This window comes from Pleurodeles waltl, chromosome 12 (assembly GCF_031143425.1).
Source record: "Pleurodeles waltl isolate 20211129_DDA chromosome 12, aPleWal1.hap1.20221129, whole genome shotgun sequence".
NCBI lineage: Eukaryota > Metazoa > Chordata > Amphibia > Caudata > Salamandridae > Pleurodeles > Pleurodeles waltl.
The window spans coordinates 309,300,079-309,322,312 of NC_090451.1; positions in this window are offsets into that span (position 1 = coordinate 309,300,079).

A 22,234-nucleotide genomic window follows, 5' to 3' on the forward strand; every position below is an offset into this window, starting at 1 on the left:
CGTCTCCTGTGTGTTTTCTTGCTATGTCTCATTGGTTAAAAGGAAGGCGAGGGAGGGACGGGAGGTAATGCTTCCATTTTCTTACGATAATGGCATTACTCCTAGTCCTACTCCCTCGCCTTCCTTTTCCGTTCCCTCCCACCCTCCCAGTACGGACTGTCCGAGTTGCGGCTTGGGCTTGGTTTTTGTACAGGAGGGGATAAGGGTGGGGGGGTTTTTGAAAGGGGAAGGGAGGGTCTAGGGGGAGGCGGGAGGCCTCATTGGTTAAAAGGAAGGCGAGGGAGTAGGACTAGGAGTAATGCCATTATCATAAGAAAATGGAAGCATTGTTGACTAGGGACTTCTAGGTAAATTAAATGTACCAATCAGGTGGATACCAACTGCACCATGTTTTTTTTAGACAGCACAAGCACGTCACAACTGGCTATCAGGGAAAATGGGTTCAGCAAGAAGGCCACAAAATCTGGAGGGACCCCGTACAAAGGGATAGGTCCAACACTCACCAAATCTTAATGAAGATCCTGTAAGGGAGCATATTTAACTCACTCCTTTTAACCTTCTAACATTTTTGTAAATATCTTTACTCAAATTGTATTTGCCCCCTACAACCTAATACACCTCTTAGGGTGTCTGGACAGGTAAAAATATTGGGAGACAGAAATATCAGAAATGAAATATCGTGACACACAAATATTGTGATGCAGAAATATCATTGACAAGAACATCATTTTTTGAGGTAAGTAATATCATTGTTAATAATATTGATGTCTTTAATATTGTTTTCACTAATATAGTGGTTAAAATATTGGTCCCGAGTCACAACGGAAAACACAGAACAAACGTCTAAGTTTAAAACAATGAGAATTCACAAAGGGCATTTACAAGTACTATCTTTAGGTCCACAATCGGGTGGGAGATCTGCCCTGAGCGTGGACGTAAAGATAGTACTCGTAAATGCCCTTTGTGAATTACCAAGGTTGTAAACTTAGACATTTGGTCTAAGTTTAGACCAAACATCTAGGTTAACCTTTGTGAATCAAGTCCATCATTTTTTAATCATTTGAATGTGTTCTATTTGACATATACATGTTATGTTACTATTCTTTATAAAAAAATTATTAATTGTTTTTAAAATCTAGCTTGAAACTTTAAGTAATTTAAACTTTTTTATTAATTTTTAATACTAATTTATTGTGTTGTAGCATGTTATTGGGTTTGTAGGTGGATAGTGTCAGAATACATAATTAAGAATTAATTAATATATTTTATTTAATTGTATGATTGACATTTATTATGTAATTTATGTAATACTTATTTGTTTGTTACATGTTATTTGTAGGGCTGTAGTGTTGAAGGTTAATTAAGTAATGATAAAGAAACAATAACTATTAATTGTTAATTATTTATTTGATGTTTAATTATACAGTTTACATAATGCCTATTCATTTTACATATATTTTCATTACAGGCTTCTAGGTGTAGGAAAGTACCCTCTTTTTGGCATGGTTACCCCCACTTTTTGCCTGCTGTCAGTATGCTTTGACTGTTTTCACTGGGATCCTGTTAACCACGACCTCAGTGATTGTGCTCTCTCCCTCTAAATGTGGTTGCTTAGGACTTTTCACACCCCACAATTGGCATACTGGTGCCCCCTTGTAAGTTCCTAGGATATGGTACACAGGTATCCAGGGCATTGCGGCACCAGGGGTTCCCCATGAGCTGCAGCATGTATTGTGCCACCCATGGGAGCCCATGCAAAATGTGTCCGCAGGCCTGCCATTGCAGCCTGCGTGAAAAGGTGTGTGCACCCTTTAACTACAGGTCACTGCACCAGGTCACTGTAAGTCACCCCTATGGTAGGCCCTCCTAGCACAGAGGGCAGGGTGCAGGTACCTCTGTGTGAGGGCACCCCTGCATGAGCAGAGGTGCCCTTATGAACTCCAGCCCCATTGCACTGGGCTTTGTAAATGCGGGGAAGCCATTTTACCTGTGTACTGGACCTGTGTCCAGCTACATAATGGTAACTCCGAACCTGGGCATGAATGGTATGAAACATGTTGGAATCATATCCCAATGCTGTTGCCAGCAGTGGTTGTATGATTCCATGCACTCTGGGGGCTCCATAGAGGATCCCCAGCACTGCTCCTACTAGTCTTCTGGGGTTTTCCGGGTGGCCCGCACTGCTGCCACCCCTCAGACAGGTTTCTGCCCTCCTGCTGCTTGACCAGCTAAGGCAGAGGAAGGCATGATAAAGGATTTCCTGTTGGAGAGGGAAGTAGCCCCCTCTCCCTTGGAAATAGGTGTTACACGGCTTGGGAGGGGTATCCTCCCCAAGCCATCAGTATGCTTTGAAGGGCACATTTGGTGCCCTCCTTTCATAAACCAGTTTGCACCAGTCCAGGGCCCCCCTGGTCCCTGCTTCTGTGCAAAACTGGAGTAAGGAAGGGGAAGTGCCACTCCCCTGTCCTTCACCACCCGAGGGGTGGTGCCCAGAGCTCCTCCAGGTGGCCATTTGATTCTGCCATCTTGGATCCAAGGTGGTCAGAGGCTCCTGGGAGCATCTGAGTGACCAGATCAGGCAGGTGACATCAAAGCCCCCTCATGATAGGTGGTCACCCTGCTAGGCCACCAATCCCCCTTGCTGGGCTATTTAGGGTCTCACTTTTGAATGGGTCCTCAGATTCGACATGCAAGATTCCAGAAGGACTCCTCTGCATTGTTAACTTCATCTTCTGGCCACTGGGACTGCAATTGGACCCTCCAGGAACCGACAATCTGCAACTTCAGTGATGACTCTGCTCTGCAACATCGTTTCTCCAGCTCCTTCCAGCAACTGCAACATTTCCCTGGCTGTGCATCCTCTGAGGGTGGCAAATCTTCAATCTGCTCATGAAGTAAGAAGGAGTCTCCCTAGAAGTGAAGGAGTCACTCCCCTGCATCTGCAGGCACCAACTGCAACGGTGACCGGCTGTGTGGATCTGCTCTCTTTCTCTTTTGGAACTGCGTGGATCCTGCATTACAGGTGGAGGTCTGGAGTGGTCCGCTTCATTGTTTCTACCAGCTGTCCAACTTTGGGGAACGTAAGCCTTTGCTTCTCCTTGCAGGACTGTACCCCTGTGCACTGTAACTCTTGCAGCTACCAAGGTATGTTTGCTCCTTCCTAAGGGATCTTCAAGCTCCATATAGCCCCGGCGCCCAGCAGTCCTTTCTGCAAAGCTGCTTCAGTGACGTGGGCTGTGCTGAGTGGGCCTCACTATGACTCCTGTGCTTGCTGCCATTGGGCTGCCTGTGGGGGCTGCCTCCTCTTCTTGTGACTCTCCCAGCTGCTGAGGGTCACCCCAGACTCCTCTCCCTGGGTAGAGTCTCCTGGACCTTGCTGATCCTCTTCAGCCTTGCAAACCTTCTTCTCCGTCTATTGCATTTGGCAAGGCTTGTTGGTGGTTTTCCAGTACCATTAACTGACTTCATCTTGACCGCTGATGTGGGACATCACTTGCATCACTTCTGGGACTTATCTTCATCTCCTGTGCTGCACTGCTGACTTTCTTCGTCCACTGTCAACCTGGTCCTGCATCCACAGAAGGGTGGGTAGTGGCTCCTGCCATCACCAGACACTCCAACACAAACTGGTCCCCTTCCTTTGCAGGCCCTCTTCTGTCAGGATCCACCTTTGGATTCTTCAAGTTTTGGTTGGGTCTTACATAATACTTTTCCAAGGTCCTCCTGTTTGTATGTGGAAAAACAGATACTTACCTATGCTCTCCTGGTTGATGGGTGTTACTCTGGTACTCACCTCTTGGGATTCCTAGTTCCTCCAGCTCCCTTCTACCGATTCCACTTCCTTGGGAGGGGACTGCCTTTCACATTCCACTTTTTCAGTATATGGTTTGGTCCTCCCCTATTGCCCTCAATGTATTACAATACTTTTGCAAATGCTTATTGCATTCTATGCTCTTTACTGACTGCTAATGTGTTTATAATAGTGTGTTTACTTACCTCCAGTTGGGGGATTGCCTATTGAGTATTCTAGTATTTATGTTTCTATAATACAGTGCCTTTATTTTTGTAACACTGTGTTGTTCTTTCATGTGTGATAGTGCTGTGTGAATATAAGTGGTTTTGCATAAGCTTTGCATGTCTTCTATATAAATCTTGGCTTCTCATCCACAGCTACCTCTGGAGAGCCCTGGCTACCTAGACACAGCCTGCACTTCACTAACAAGGGATACCTGGACCTGGTATAGGATGAGAACACCATGGGTGCTCACCACACACCCGGCCAGGTTCCTACATTGGTGGTGCAGCAATGGGATAAGACACTTGCAATTGCCTTAGCACTTTGTCACTAGTCACTTTCCACAAGAAAGAACATTACTAGTCGCTAAGTGCACACTGCACTGAGGGACCAGGATTTTTAGTCTCCTTGTTTGGGTAAGTTAGGAGTCTAGCATAACCCTTGCTCCAAACTTTTCTAAGGAGCCTAGTTGTGAGAGTAGTCAGGTGTACCTACGCCACTCTTGCAAGATGTCTTCAGTACAGCACGCCTCTCAGGCCCCAGACTCTTACTATGAGAGTCTTACTTTCCAAGAGTTGAGGGAGATGTGTGCTTCCAGAAAACTAAAGACTGGGAGAAATCCCAATAAAAGTCTACTTCTGGGGGTACTCCTCTAGGCTGACCAGGAAATGCAGGTAGCCAGGAGGAGGAGGGAGTAGAAACTGACCCTTCCATCCTAAACAGGGTAGATTTAGGCTACACTGAGGGGGGTCAGGAAGAATCTGGGGATCACCACAGCCCTTTTAGAAGCCCTGAAGGTAGTGAGAAGGGGGGGGTCATTCCAGTAGGCCCACCTTTACTCCTACCAGAGGGTTGATTCAGGGAGTCCCCAGAAGGAGGGATAGACCCTCTTTTGTCAAAACCCATGTCTCCTCCGCATCTGAGGGGAACCACTGCTCCAACTCAGAGGAAGATTCCTTAGATAGGGACCTTAGGAAACTGAGGTTGGAGGAAGCCAAGCCTAGCCATAGATAGGAAGACCTTAATAGTGGAAAGGGAGAGACATGATTTGGGTGTAGCGCCCCATGGTGGCAGCAATCTTAGCTTTAGGGACACTGATTTATTTTACTGATATTTTAGTTGTGGGGTGCTAGGTTTGTAGGGGTATAGGATGGTACGTTAACTAAGTAATAACTAATTAACTATTCAATATTATCTGTACATTTTGTTTATGTTTATTTCAAATATGTAAGTTAAGTAATAGTTCTTGTTTAGCTATATTTTAGGTGCACACTCATAGGTTTGAAGTGGTACAGGGTGGGAAGTTAAATAATTAATAACTGAATAACAATTATCAATTAATTTTTATTGACTAGTAATTAAGTCAATTGATTGTGTTTTTACTTTTAAAATATACATATATAATGTTAATTATTGTTTTTTATTAAGAGGTTAATATTTTTTCTCCTTTCATAGGAAAATGTGTTTCCCCTGCTCTGAATGCGGTAGGAATGGGAAATTAAGTTCTTCTTACTTACTGCAGTGCTGTTTGGAGAGGGAATAATAAATTTCACTCCTCTGAAATCAAAGCATTTCCCTACTGTTCCAGGTACTGGAGTGGGAATAGTACACTTTACCCCTCCAAAGCCCGGCATTTTTACTACTGTTGCACCAATTGTTGTAGGAATTGAAAATTTTACTCCTCCGAAGTCTAACACTTTCCCTACTGTTGCGCTGTTTGGAGTAGAAATAGTAAATTTCACTCCTCTGAAATCCAGCAATTTCCCTACTTTTGCATTGTTTGGAGGGGGAATAGTTGATTTAACCCCTCCAGAGTCCAAAGTCCAGAGTCCAGAGTACTGTTGTATAGACTCTAGTGGGGATAGTTTATTTCACCTCCCTAAAACCCAACACTACTGCTGCTAAGACTGGAGGAAGAATAGTAAATGTTACCCCTCCGAAGTCCAATGCTTTCCCTATTGTTGCACTGACTCGAGTAGCAATAGTAAATATAGCTCCTCCGAAGTCCAACACTCTCCCTATTATTGTGGTGATAGCAGTAGGAATAGTACATCTAAACCCTACCAAGTGCAACACTTTTCCTACTGTTCCAAAAACTAGAGTTGGAATAGTTATTTATTATATTTAGACTCCAGTATTTTTATAATAGTGGTTAACTAAATGTTAGGGCATTAACTGTTGAATTTTCTTATAATATTTGGTTTTGAGTTTATTTGAATGTTTATAGTTTTTTTGTAAATGAAAACCCAAAACCTTTGTATGTTCATGGGTAAATCATGTAAGAATCAAAACACCCTCAAATGTAAAACAAACAACATAAACATAGAGAAGGTGCCAGAACTCTCTCAACCCTTCAGAAAATGGCAGCAATTGTGGCCTATGTTATCAAATACTTCCTCATCAAAGAAAGAACAAGAAAAAAATATTGCAATAGGGAAAACTCAAAATATATAACTCCTTGTCTTTTATATTCTATAACACAAATACTCAACTGCATGTAGCATTTTCCATATCAAAAGCCTCATTTGAGCTGTACTGACGAACTTCAAATCAAGTAGTCAGTAAATATCAAAATACATAGCAGGCTGTCACATGTATCCAACATCTCTAATTCAACATAGATCTATCATCTGCAAAGGCTGTCATAATGGTTGATATATCAGAAGAAAATTGCAGTGTGCAGAAACTGCACATCTATACCGTGACTCTTAAAAATGTGTCATGGCCACAATTAGTTTCTTGAAAAAAAAAAACATTCTATAAGCCCAATTAGTACTGTACAAAGCGAGATGAGCACACAAAGCACCAGTGGACAAAACATAGGAAAAATATATCTTAGCTCTTCTGTCGTACTGATTGCACAGGTTTCTATCCCTGTGCAAAAGAAAAAACACAAGAAGACATTGACTTATTAAAAACATACAGACATGACATGAAACATACCACAAAAACTATTTAAAATGCACATTCAGAAGGCAGCAAAAGGAACAAATATCACCACAGGGGGAGTACTCCAAACCCCATATATTAGAATCCCTGGTGTATAGCAATTGCTCTTATATTACACATCAATCACCCAAATGCATGTATAGTTTTTCATCTGTATTTTGGCCATTCTGGGTTTTAGTGTCTAATTCCATGATCTATCTATGCGCTAACTGACTGTGGAACTCTGCCAAATGTATAAAAACATAAATGCCTACTGTCACCATTGTGGTGTGTTGTAAAGTGTTGTGCTACTGGGTATTGCATGTCAACATGTTTGATAGACCTGATATGCTTGAGTAGCCATTATGTGACAGGGTGTACTGTGCTGCCCACATAGTTTTTGCCACAAAGAAAAACTAGTATGTATACACTAAAATGAGACTGACAACCCAGGTATTGATTAATAGATCATTATATTCCTAATAAAGGAGAGTGTTTTTTTAAAATATTATAGCTGTTCCTGAATGCTTGACACTTTCCACATTTCAGGAACTCCGTTGCCTTAACTGTTGGTCTAGTCTTGATACTGAACCTAGTTTTTACTTAGTCTGTTTCTGAGGGACACCCCTCTTCTGTAAGTAATTTTCAGATGGCCCTCTAGCACCCCTTCCAATCTCCTCTACGTTTACAACATTTCCCAGTATTTATTCAAGATGTTCCTTAACTTCTGGACTTCTGCTTGAAGGTCATGATAAACCTGAACTTGTTCATCCTAGGACTAGCTTGATCCATTTTAGGAACCAGCAGGTTTTCTCTGAGTACTTTTTGGACCTTCTCAAGGGCCGCATCCAGTATGTATTGGGTGACCAGTGCCTCAAATGTGTCAATAGCATTGAGCAGAAAAGTGGGGTTGACTGTAAACTTTGCCTTTTCTGGGGCAACTCCTTTCCAAGTCAAGCCCCAAGTTCTCTAAATATAAGACTTTATCACCAGTATTGTCACTGTCAGGGTTCAATTTTACCAAACTAAACAACTTGTTATTATTAATATCACTTATGTTTAAATACTATAAACCTCATTAGTGGTAGTCAAAGTTCTGTTGTCCCCTTTGAGTTAAAACCATTTGTGCAGTATCAACTTCTTTGAAAACTGATATAAATCAATTCTACTCTGAGCATAATTGACCACATTAGCTGGACAAAAGGATAACCCCAATTCAAAACATACATCTCAGTAAAGGATAGGGAGTTGATAAATTTACCACATTGGTTGACCTTTCCATTATTGTCCTGTCTTCTGACCCCTTGCTGTCGATGAGGGGTGTTGTTCTTGTATCTTCCTCTCCTGTCTTTTTGCAACTCTACTTCATGCCCCTCTCCTTCTTCCTTGATCTTTCTTCCAATGCTATTGGCTTCTTTATTGGTTTATTAAGCAAAATTCTTCCCCAAAATTTGCCGGTTTGTGCAAATTAGCATGCATTTTGTTACTGGCGTCATCCCCTGAAACATCATTTTCACCTTTTTCACTTACAGATTCAAGAGTTGCACTGCCATTATCTGCCTCCAAAGATGCCAGATTTTTGAGGTCTTCAAATTCCTCTTTACAACAATATATTTACTACTGAAGGTAAGTACCCTCCCATCCTGATAGTCTTTCTAGTCTCTCAGAAATGTTCTCTGTTTTGTTTATATGGATTTCCTACTCATGTATGCCCACTTTTTTAATAATCTCTTCTGTATTTGTTTTTAATATTTTGTTTGTGTCTACCAATTTCAATTCTTGTTTCAATTTTTCTATGTCCTTCAGTATATCTTAATGCTTGTGCCAGGCGAGCGGAATTAAGATCCTCAACATCTGATTAGAGCATTCCCCTACGCTGGTGGCCCATTCCCTCAGCATGTCTGGGTTGGGGTGTTTATATGAGGAGGGGATCAAAATCATCAGGCCTCTTGTGATGAAACAGTGTTTAATTCCACACCACACTAAGTGATACTTATATAAGTATATGAGCTGTCCGTGCACCACCATGGCAGCAGTGACGGTCTGGCTGGCATTGGCTTGGAGGTCACACCATTGTATTACGAGTCATGTGGGCCTGTGGAGCCGTGGTCCAGATGGCTCTGCCAGGGAGATCAGATTGCTGCGCTCATGAGGCAGCACAAACAGGCTGATGGAGCCTGTGTTTCTGCGGGACACATTATGAGGTTCCACACCACCAATGTGACTATGGTGGTCCAATCACCATGTATCAGCATGCAGAAACTGAGAGTATACAGGGAGTAACTCACTTGCAGGCAGCTTTACATATCTGGTGCCATCATTGAGCACATCACACACATCCTGCCACTGCTGCTGCTCATCGATGGAGCCCAAAATCCATACGGCCCTGGATGCAACCAACCATAAGTACACACACCTAACTGTGTCATCAAGCTCAACAACAGCTTTTCACGCTGTCACACACATGATATGGGGGTCACGCTACTGGCACCAAGTACACTTGTTATTGTGTACACTGTCAGAATCATTCATAAAGAAGAACACATTCACAGCTACAAAACCCCTCCTTTGGGCAGCTCACTCACATTGCACCACCACACTACACAAAAACAGAAGTCTGCACATCTTAGGCACAGGGACAGTGAAGTGTATACAACATTGTGTCACACAACTCAGCAAAATCACATTCCTGCGAGATACACACATCAAAATGGACACATGATCAGTTGAAGGCAAAGGAAGCTAGCACAATTTAGCACACTCAAGGTCTGCACAAACACAACTCTAGCTCCCACACATGAGACAAATATACAATCCATATCAGGGGGACAAGTCTAACACTATACACGCTGACATTGGCCAACACATGATGAAATACTTACCATATAAACATAACACAATGCAATGTCACCCCAATTGGATTACCACCCACCTATCCATATTCCTTTGTCTTGGGTGACACCAGCACTGCCCACAAAGTCAGATATTGCAAACAATATAAAATGGACCAGCAATCAGGGTGAAGCACACACAACTGTAGACATACAACACAAGTTACTCAGGAAAAAAATAAAGGTGGAAAAGAAATTGCAGGGCAAAAAAAACAACTATTTGGATTTATTAACAACAAAATGCAAAATATCAAAAGCCATTGGCCAGTCCAGCAGATTGTTATTGCACAGTACTATGTCCAGACTTGCCATCTATTACTGCCAGGAAACCAACCACAGGAAGGGGCCTCAAGTGGGCAGGCTGGTTCTTCAGGGATCATCTGGGGGGAGCTTGGTCATATTTGGAATGGGTGGGTTTGAGTTTGGGAAGGGTGCGCTGTTTCTTAGGGGAGATGGGTTTTTTCTTAGGGAAAAGGGTATGGGCACTTGTTGGGTGAAGGTGTGACAGGGAGGACTTTGATGTGGAAGGGATGGGTTGGGATGTGGGCCGGTACCTCTTGGATTTGGGAGGGGGTTTGGAGGTAATGGGGGAAAGGGCAAAGTTGAAAAGGAAGCTTTCCTTCGGAACATGGGGATGGTCATCAGAAGGGGTTGGGGATTTGGAGGTTGAGGGAGTGGTTGCCTGGTGTATCGGTGTTGATGTCTTGGGTGTGTACATGTGAGAGGTATGCTTATGTTTAGGTGGTGTCTGTTGTGTGTGTGAGTGTGAGCGTTTTCACATCTTGGGGGGCTTGGAGGTGGAGGTGCTGGGTGATGTGGGAGTGTGTCTGTTGGGGTGGTGTCTGCGGGTATGGTGGGTGTGGTGGATGTCTGTGTGTCTGTTGGGGAGGTGTCTGCGGGTATGGTATGTGTGGTGGGTGTGTCACTGGTTGCTGTGGTGGTCCCTGTGTATGAGAAAGTAGGCTCTTTCTAGCATGTTACCTCCATTTCTGGCCTGTTTGTCAGTATGTTTTGACTGTGTCACTGGGATCCTGCTAGTCAGGACACCAGTGCTTATGGTTTGTGGCCTACATGTCAGTCTGTTTCACTGTTTTTGTCAGTATGCTTAACTGTGTCACTGGGGTCCTGCTAACCAGAACTCTGGTGCTTATGCTCTCTCTGGTTCCAAGTGTGTCCTTACATACTGGTAATCCAGTATTTCACTCCAAATTGGCATACTAGACCCCCCCAGGAGTCCCTAGTAAATGGTACCTAGGTACCCAGGGCACTGGGGTTCCAGGAGATCCTTATGGACTGCAACATTTCTTTTGCCACCCATAAGAAGCCCAGACAAAGGCTTCAACAGGACTGCCATAGCAGACTGTGTGAAATAGTGAATGCACTATTTCACAGCCATTTTCACTGAACCAGGTCACTTATAAGTCACCTATATGTCAGGCCTTCAGACCCTGAAGGCTGGGTGCAAAGTACCTGTGTGTGAGGGAACCCCTGCACTAGCAGAGGTACCTCCCACGTCATCCAGGCCCATTTTCCCGGACTTCTTGAGTGTGGGGATGCCATTTTAAGTGTGCACTGCACATAGGTCAATACCTATGTAGAGCTTCACAATGGTAACTCCAAATGTGGCCATGTAAGGTGTCTAACAACTGGGAATTGTGCCCAATACTGATTCCAGTATTGGTTTTACAATTCCATCCACCCTGGGGGCTCCACTCTAGACCCCCAGTACTGCCATACCAGCCTTCTGAGGTTTTCACTGCAGCCCCAGCTCCTGCCACCTCCAAGACAGGCTTCTGGCCTCCTGGGGCTTGAGCAGCTTAATCCCAGTAAGGCAGAACAATGCATTTCCTTTAGGAGAGGAGTGTTGCACCCTCTGCCTTTGGAAATAGGTGTTAAAAGCATTAGAGGGGTATCCTCCCACAGCCTCTGGAAGTGCTTTGAAGGGCACAGATGGTGCCCCCTTGCATAATCCAGTCTACACTGGTTCAGGGACCACCAGTCCCTGCTCTGGCATGAAACTGGACAAAGTAAAGGGGTGTGACCACTCCCCTGTCCATCACCACCCCAGGGGTGGTGCCCAGAGCTCCTCCAGAGTGTCCCTGGGTTCTGCCATCTTGTTTTCAGGATGGTAAGGGAACTCTGGGAACATCTGAGTGACCAATGCCAGCAGCTGACGTCAGAGACCCTAGCAACACAAAAGGATGATGGATGCAGTGTTGAACAATGCAAACACTCACCCCCAGTCACAGATCTGGGTTTAATCCATCGTTCTTTTGCTCACCATACCACCCCAGGTTGGACCCAGCCATATGCAAATCAGTCTTGACCCTGTTCCTCATGGGAACAGTCCACCCGAACTGCCAAGCCAGGTCCCCCCCGGACTGGAAACAAGCATCCTGGTCCCGGTTTCAGGGTATCATCCTTCAACAGCGAGGCTAGCTTGAATCCAGTGGCATAGTGAGCAAGGGACCCACGTCTGGGCATACCCTTCCCACTTAGGGCAAATTTAGCAACACAAAAGGATGATGGGCAGAGTGCTGAACCATGCAAACACTCACCCCCAGTCACAGATCTGGGTTTAATCCATTGTTCTTTTGCTCACCATGCCACCCAAGGTTGGACCCAGCGATATGCAAATCAGTCTTGACCCTGTTCCTCATGGTAACAGTCCAGACTGAACTGCATAGCCAGGTCCCCCCCCCGGATCATAAATAAGCATCCTGGGACCAGTTTCAGGGTATCACCCTTCGTCAGCCAGGCTAGCTTGAATCCAGTGGCATAGTGAGCAATGGACTCACGTCTGGGCATACCCTTCCGACTTAGGGCAACTTAAGCAACACAAAAGAATGATGGAGAGAGTGCTGAACAATGCAAACACTCAACCCCAGTCACAGATCTGGGTTTAATCCATCGTTCTTTTGCTCACCATGCCACCCCAGGTTGGACCCAGCCATATGCAAATCAGTCTTGACCCTGTTCCTCATGGGAACAATCCAGCCCGAACTGCCAAGCCAACAAGCATCCTGGGACCAGTTTCAGAGTATCACTCTTCATCAGCCAGGCTAGCTTGAATCCAGTGGCACAGTGAGCAATGGACCCACGTCTGGGCATACCCTTCCCACTTAGGGCAACTTTAGCAACACAAAAAGATTATGGACGGAGTGCAAAACAATGCAAACACTCACCCCCAGTCACAGATCCGGGTTTAATCCATCGTCACGGCTCTTGCGCGAAACTGGACAAAGGAAAGGGGAGTGACCACTCCCCTGTCCATCACCACCCCAGGGGTGGTGCCCAGAGCTCCTCCAGAGTGTCCCTGGGTTCCGCCATCTTGTTTTCAGGATGATAAGGGAACTCTGGTAGCATCTGAGTGGCCAGTGCCAGCAGGTGACGTCAGAGACCCCTCCTGATAGGTGCTTACGTGGTTAGGTGACCAATCCCCCTCTCAGGGCTATTTAGGGTGTCTCCTCTGGGTGTTTCTTCAGATTCGGATTGCAAGACTCCAGCAGGATTCCTCTGCATCCTTTACTTCATCTTCTACCGATGGATCAACCGCTGAATGCTCCAGGAACTCTACAAAACTGCAACAAAGAAGCTAAGACGACTTCTGCAACATTGTATCTTCAGCATCTGCCAGCAACTGCAACAGTTTCCAGGTCGTGCATCCTCCGAGGACTGCCTGTCTTTAGCCTGCACCATAAGAACCGAAGGAATCTCCCATGGAGTGACGGAGTCACTTCCCTGCTTCAGCAGGCACCTCTCTGCAGCAACGACCAGTGGCTTGGGGCCCCTCTTCCGATGACAGGTGTGGATCCAGTGACACGGGTGGGGGACTAAAGTGACCCTGACAGTCCCAAAGTCCAGCTGTCCAATTTTGGTGGAGGTAAGGCCTTGCCTCCCCACGCAAGACAGTACCCCTGTGCACCACATGATTTGCAGTTGCTATGGCTTGTGTGTGACCTTCCATGAAGTTCTTCGTGCATAGTACAGCTTAGTCCCCCAGCACTCTATTCTGTGATGCACAGCTCCCTGAGTGGTTCTCTGGCGGCGTGGGAATCCTTTGTGTCATGCTGCGTGGGCCTTCATTTGCACCTTCTTTGTCTCTGTTCTGTGGGACTCCTGTGCATGCTGCCTGGTCTTCTGAGGACTCTCTGAGTTGCTGAGAGCCCCTTCTGTCTCCCCCTCCTGGGTAGAGTTGACCTGGTCCTTCTTGGACCCGGGCAGCGCCATTTTCCATGAACCACGAGCTTTGCGTTTACCAAGGCTAGTTTGTGGAATCCAATGAAGCAAACCAGACTGCATTCATCCATCCGGCTGGGGACATCTTCTGCTTCAACCAGGAACCCGCATCTATCTTCTTTGGTGCAATACTGACTTTGTCTTCTCACCGGTGGTTCTTCTTTTGCACCTTCATCCGGGTTAGCAGGGGCTCCTGTTCTCCCTGGACACTTCAGTGCTTCTCGGACCCCTTCTTCCACAGGTCTTCAGGTCCAGTAATCCGTCGTTGGTGTCTTGTAGTCTCTTCTGGTTCTCGCAATGTCTTCTATCATGACTTATAGTGTGTTTTAGGAAACTTGCTGTGTTTTACTCCTGCTTTGCTGGGCTCTGGGGTGGGGTATTTTACTTACCTTTGTTGTTTTCTTACACTCCCAGCGCCCTTCTTCACACTACAATTGCCTAGGTGGGAAACTGATTTTCGCATTCCACTATTTTAGTATATTGTTTGTGTTCCCCCTAGGCCCATTGCAAACTATTGTGATTTTCACTATTTGCACTATTTTCTGACTGATTACTTACCTGTTTTTGGTTACTAGTGTATATATTGAGTAATTTACTTACCTCCTAAGGGAGTATATTGTCCAAAGTATTTTTAGCCTTGTGTCACTAAAATAAAGTACCTTTATTTTTGTAACACTAAGTATTGTCTTTAATGTGTGTGAGTACTGTGTGACTACAGTGGTATTGCAAGGGCTGTGCAAGTCTAGTTCAGCCTTGGATGCTCTGCCTTCATCTAGCTCTAGACAGCCTGGCTGCTAGACACTGACTACATTTCACTAATAAGGGATAACTGGACCTGGTATGAGGTGTAAGTGCCTTTGGTATCCAGCACAAACCAGGCCTGCCTCCTACACTGTGGGTTTGCTCGATGTTATATGTGGGCCGGTGGGGGTGGTAGAGTTGTCTGGGGAAGTGGTGGCTGATGTGTGTGTGGGTGTATGTTCAGTGCTTGTATGCTAGTGTGTCTTGCTGTGTTTGTTTTTATGTGTGATGCTTGTGTGTAATATGGTGGGTGTATGCAGATGTGTCTGTGTGCTTGGAATAGATAGGGGAATGGGGGATATGGATTGGTAAGAGGGAGGTGGAGGGGGACTGAATGTGGGGGGTGACTGGCTGTCGTCAGTGAGGAGGCCAGAGCCTGAAATAATCTCGTTATGCCAGAATTGGCCATGAATGCCTTCCAGGAAAGCATTGGTCTGCTGAAGATAGCTGGCCAACCCCTAGATGGCATTCACAGTGACAGTCTGCCCCACAGAGATACTCGTCAGAAGATCAATAGCCTCCTCACTCAGAGAAGCAGGTTTAACAGGGGAAGAGGAGCATGCAGCAAAGTAGACGCCTACCCTTTTGGTTGAAATGGTACTGCCAACTGGGTGGAGAGGAACGGGAGGGTGGCAACAGAACTGGGGATGGCTGACAGGGATGGTACAGGAGTATGTCCTGATGGGTCTGCCACCACTAGGGCCAGGGGATGTTGAATCAGATTATGAGGATGTAGATGCAGTCTCCTCCTTGGCACTCCCCTCACACTCCAGCCCACTGGGTCCCCCTGTGTTGATGGTGTCTTGACTAGAGGTACTGTTGCCAGATGCTTCCCCACTTGGCTCTGTCCAGTCTCCTTTGCTTGCCTGGGCTTATGCTGCAAATACAGAGAGAAATAGGGTCACCACATGACCCTGATCACACTTGATCAACAGCTCTGATTAGCAAACATTACCATGTTGTGAAGTAGGCCCCAGCAACAAACTCTACCTAAGTGGCCCCTACATGTACCATACCATATGCATGCATGTCAACCGAACTGTCAACAGTTGCCCACAGGACAGCCAGGATCTCAGACAACTACCATTACATAGCTGAAGTTGTGCAATCACAGTAACCATTGAACATGTAGGAGACCAAATCACCTTTAATGATTTGCTCATGGAGCATACCTCAGTTCCCTGTTGTAAAATAATAGTAGCCCAATGCCAACTGCATTCCCACAGATCCCAGACCAGATCATGCAGACACTAATTTGTCACATACATAATAACACAACAGTAAGAAAAGAAGCTCCCAGGATATGTCATGTTGCTGACAACAGTACAGTAGTCTGGAGAAGGTGACATTAAATACTCATGTCACACTGGAAACCCATCCACAATGCACATTTCACCAAGTGAACTTTACCCCAATGGAGTTCTGGAGGTAGTGCTAATGTTGCTCTGATATGCCACACATTTGGCATAGAAATGTTCACTGTAGACATCATTGCCCTCATTATGACCTCGCCTGTCTACGACGTAGACCGCCGAAGTCCCGCCAGCCACAAGACCGCCAGTGATGAGTGCTGGCAGCTCTCCATCATAAATTGGGCAGAGAGCTGCCAGCAGCCATACTGGCGGTTGGCGGTGCAGTGGAGGTTGCTCCTCTGGCACCGCCACGTCAACACAACACTGCCACGCCTACTACGACTTAGTAGTAGGCGTGGCAGTGTTGTGTTGGCAGGGCGCTGGTGGCAGAGCAAGCGCCATGGACCCTGTTCCCTCCCGGATGACCACCGCGACCAACAGGTAAGGTGATTGACTGACAGGGGAGGGGGAGGGAGGTGTTGAGTGTTGTGTGCGTGAATGGGTGTGTGTGTTTGTATGAATGGAGGGGGTGGGGGGTGTCATGTGTGTTTGTGTGCATGTGTATACAAGTGTATGTGTGCATGTGTGAATGCGTGTTTGAGGGGGTGGAGTGTGTCGAGGCCGTGTGTGTATGTGTGTGTGAATGAGTGTACATGTATGGGTGTGTGTATGTATGCATGTGTGATGTGTGCCTGCGTGGATGTACGGGGTGGGGGGGTTTGGAATGGGGATCGGGGACGGGGGGTGTTACTGCTTGGTGGGCTTCCGATGGGGTCGGGGTGGGTCCTACATGGAGGAGGGTTGGGGAGTCCTGCAGTGGCAACAGGAATGAGCATTCCTGTCGCTAGTATCATTACCGCCAGGGATTTCATGGCAGGGCTGCCGCCACTGACTCCCCTGCAGTAAGGATGCACAAAATACTGCATGCGATGTTAGGTGGACTGCCGGGTCGAGAGTGGTCAACCTTCGGTCAGGAGGTCCTACCCCCCCGGCGGTACAGGTGGTGATCTGGCTGCAATACAGCCAGTTCACTTCCATTGTCATAATTTGGCGGTCCTACACTGCCACGCTGTCGGCGGTCTGGCTGCCACTGTCAGCAAGGCAGAGCAGGACCACCAGGGTCATAATGCCCCCCCATGTGTAAACTGCCAGCGAGATATGTCCCTAAAATCTAAACGCAATGAATCAGCAAGCCCCAGGGAAATCACCACTAATGTCTTGCACCCCTCACAATTACATACCCTGATTGAATCAGTAGAAGAAATGAGTCCTTTGTATGTTAGAGAGACACATAGATTTGCAAGTACCTGTAGAAGGCCCTCAACATGTTGCCCAAAGGGAAGCTATACCACTGTCTCCATTTTGGTTCTGCAAACCCAGATGTCTGTGGATAAATGGTGGTACCCAACTACATAAGTAGTCATTTTATGAGGGGTGCCAACAGTCAGGTAAAAAACCTTACCCATTACACTTGTGCAGTGCATTTTGCCACATTGGCATTCCTCACTTACCAAGGGAAAGTATTGATCTGTAGCTTCACCCAAAGAACAATGCATAGTCTGTATCATGTATGATAGCCATTTTCACATTACAGACAGTAGTGAGGCACCAGCACCCATCACACACTGAAGACAATTAGCCTCTTATTGGCAGGTGCCAATATTCTCATGTAACCAGACACATGGCTGAGGACAATGATCCAGCACTTCCTTTCATTTGGCCTGTAACACTGAGGAGTAGTGGTCTGCTGCATAGAATTTACACCCATTACAACAAAAGCCATTACTTGATTGATCAATGTACACAGCCATATGTTGTCCCTGGAGAGCAAACTGTTTGTGGATTGTACACAGTTGTGTCCTAGGTCCGCGGGCCAATAGGAAAGGCCCATCAGTATGCACCACATTACATATCTCCACAAACAGTCACTCATCTACTGTGTCACACATGGCACATCCCTAATCGTCAGGGGGGATGTCAGAATCTAACAAATTAACATGGTAATGTGACATGCAGGATTATGCCTTGTACTCACCCCCTTGTGGCTGCTGTGCTCCCCTTAAACACCCATCAAAGTCTGGGTATGCAACCTCCAGGATGCGGGACATTAGGTGGGCCATGGTCTGATGTGTGCCCCGCTCACGTTGGGAGGACAGCCCCAGCAGGACCACCGCGATCTTCTGGGCCTAGTGTCTCACGTCCTCCCACCTCTTGCAACAGTGGGTGCTCCGCTGGCTGTGGACCTCCATGGTCCGCACCTTCCAGATGATGGCTCTCCATATCTCCATCTTCAGCTGGACGTTGACCTGCATGGATGCAAAAGACAAATCAAGAGATTACAAACCCAAGTTTTTGCACAAATGGTTGAGTCACACACATGTCAGAAACACCAAGCTATAAATTTTAATTAGGTTAACACACCACAAGTATAAAGCACACAATCCCATAAGTACAGGGACATGACTACAGACATATATATCCATATTCAGACTAACCCACCACCCTGCTCAGGGCCTACAATGACTAAGCAGGTCTACTAACATCAGGTAGCCCATGCTCCAGCAACATGTACTGTGATATGAGCCACAGCGAAACACTACCCACATATGTGGCTTTTGAAAGGGAAACTCCTGAGGCTTGACTGGACCAACACATTCACACTCTGTGACATTGACTCACTGCATACAGTCCCTACAGGCAACTATCATAGGGCAGACTTCACCTTTACACTTGAGTGACAATGAAGGGGCTGGCCTGGTGGGTACAGAAAGTGTATTGCTTGTGCATGTGTGGACATGTGGCCAAATACAGACTCATGCTACTTCAGGGGCTGGGTTTTGTAGTATGTACCTGAACCTGTACCAAAGAACACTCATTTAGACATATGTGTCTACCCTACAGAGAAGGAATTCAACATACAAAGGTATGTATTTTACAATTTGTGCGTTATGTGCATCAAACTGAAAGAGGATCTAGGACCCAAAACACCTCTTGCAACATAATGTGACTGAACTTAACATATATTACTGGCCAGCAATAACTGAACCATGTGCATCCCATTGATGAGACACAGCCTGCAACAACAGGCACCAAGAAGTCTAACTGGCACACAGGGGCAAAGTGTAGGCTGTGAGGAGGGAAAGGATGGTGTTTAACAGTATCAATTGTGCCTATGAGATTCTTACCTGCTCCTCTGGTGAGCCATAGAGCTGTTCATACAGGGGTAGTACCTCATCAACAAGCCTCTCCAGCTCCTCTGGAGAGAAGGCAGGGGCCCTCTCACCTGCTAGAAGTAGCAGGATTTCTCCCAGAGGCAACACACAGCAGCTCAGGTTGTGGAGGTGTTGCTGGCAGCAGTGTCAGGAGTGAAGTGAGTGAATGTGCACAACATGACGGTCACATGCCATGTACGTGGTCGTCACCGCCAGTGGGCACAGCCATTGGGCCGTGGCCGCCACAGGCAACGTTAGCCTATGGCTGTGTCTGCTGCAGTTGTAACCATCTACCGCGCTGAAGACTTCCACTGGCGGTTGTGGGCTGTTCCTAATGTCCAGTGGAGTAGGTCAGGCATCTGTCTTTTTGGTGGCTTGAAATTATGTATTAGGCTTTATAAACTGCATCACACCCACAATATATGTTTTGATGCATCACAAACATCCTTATTCTGTCTTGTCATGTAGGTCCCTCTACTCAACCACAAGTGTAGTGTGTTGCTAGGCACAGATGGCATTTAACAGCAGTGCATGGGCCTCCAGAGCTGAATGTCTTTTTGGGGGTCAGAACATACAGTCACATTTTGAGGGGCAATTGTGTAGCACATCTTTGAGTTTCGTCCAAATCCATGTTGTGGACACATGCTGAAAACCATGGTGGTCACATATGACCCTTGTGTAGTTGCTAGCTGTGCTGTGTACTGTGTGTCATGTCTATCTGGTCAGAAATGCTTTTTCACATGATATTGTTGGCATGCATCATGTATGTTACGATGGGCACACTGAATAATGCTCCAAATCATGTCTTGTCACATATAGGTACCCTGGGATAAAGAGGATGCAACAACCTCCTGTTTAACATCCACTGCCAGACCTTCAGACCATGGAAGAACACCACGTCATGTAGCTATAATGTCTGAATAGGCAACCAATAGTGTACTTATTCCATCAATTGGAGCCAGATCTGATGCCAGCTATTAGTCATCCAGCCACGATACAGCCCATTGTACAAGTCATGTCATTATTACGCTTCCTAGCCACAGGGCCCTCCCGACATACAGTGGCCCTATCTTCTAGTATGTCCAACCTATGCTCAGTCTGGAGTTGAAGGATTTCCTCTCAGAAATGTTGAAACACATTGACAGCTATATCAGGTTCCCCCGACATGAGGGCTTAGCCAATTTGAAGACTGACTTTTATGATTTTGGCTGCTTCCCACATGTGGTGGGGCCATTGATGGCAAACATGTTGGCTTGGTGCCATCACAGGCATAGAACAAGTCTATTGCAACAGACAGAACTTCCATTTCATCAACTTGCAAGCTGTCTGTTTGGGGGATCTCTATAGCCACATGTCTGTGCCCATTATCCAGGCTCAGCCCATGATTCCTTCATGATGCATAACGGCACCATACCCCTGCTGATGTCACAACTGCATCCAGAGATGGCATGGCTGGTTGGTAAGTCACATCTATCCTGATTGTGTGTGTACAAAGTCAGGTGCTACAATCATGAAGTGGGGGACTCATTGTTGCACTTATGTTCCATTCTTTGACAGGAGACCCAGCATAGCTAAACCATCCTTGGATGTTGACGCCACTTAGGAATCCAACTACACCAGGGGAGGTCCGCTTCAATGAGGCAAATGTAGTTGGCTTTTGGGCTCCTGAAGGCCAGATTTCTCTGTCTTGACTGGACTGGTGCAGCCCTCCTTTACTCACACGGGAAAGTGTGTCAGATCACTGTGGCATGCTGCATGCTCCACAACATCGCCCTGTAGTGGAATGTCCCATACATCCCAGAGGAGGAGAGCCTGTAGTTCCACTAAGTGAGACTTCTGAAATGCCAAGTGAGGATGACAGTGGTGAAGAGGAAGGAGCTGACTTGTGGGAAGATCGTATCAACAGCTACTTCTCATGAGTGTAAATATGACATGTGATGTCATGACTGACTGTACAATGAACTGTAGTTGTGAGAATGTGTGGAGTTGAGTGTTTTAGAAACAGCGAGGGAGCTGATACTCTGCAATATTCAGCCAAATGATGCTTGATAAGATAGCTTTTGATACATCCTCACCGTAATGATGTTGCTTTGTTTGTGTCGGTTTCCTTGCAATGTACTTTGTTTTCCAGTTGCTTGCTCTGTGTCTTGTGTCATAGATATGGTTTCAAGCCTATACTCCTTGTTTTGTTCTTTGTACAGGCACCTTCACCATGGCATCTTCATGTGGGCATTTCAGAGTTGTGACATTGGCAGGTATCTGATGCTGTTATGGGCATGGCTGTTCCAGGTAATGTGGGTCACAGAGTTTGCATGTATGAGACCAGTACCAAGCCAGTTTGCACAATGTTTGGGTGGATGTACAGAAGTGGACTTTGTTATAATGGGCCTGTGATCAGGGAATGTTGTACTACCATCTGTCTGTATTGTGGATTATATGATGTTGGATTACTTTGTTGTGGTATGTGATAAGGCTCAAGCTGCTGACATCAACCACTTTAATGCTTGCCTATTCTATAGAACAATGGGGCAAATTTTAGAAAAGTGGCACATCATGTCATCCTGCACCACTTTTCTTGCCCACTATTGTGCCCCCCTAATGCCACCGTGTGTGCACTGTATTTATGATACAGTGCACCATGGCACACGTTAGGGAACTAGCTTCATAAATTGTAATGCTAGTTTTGAGCTTTGCAGTATTAGCACCAAAAATATTGTTGCTAATCCTGCAAAGTGAAAGGAGACCCATTAAAATCTATAGGAGCCTCATTTCAATGCTTGCCTTAGGAATCTCATA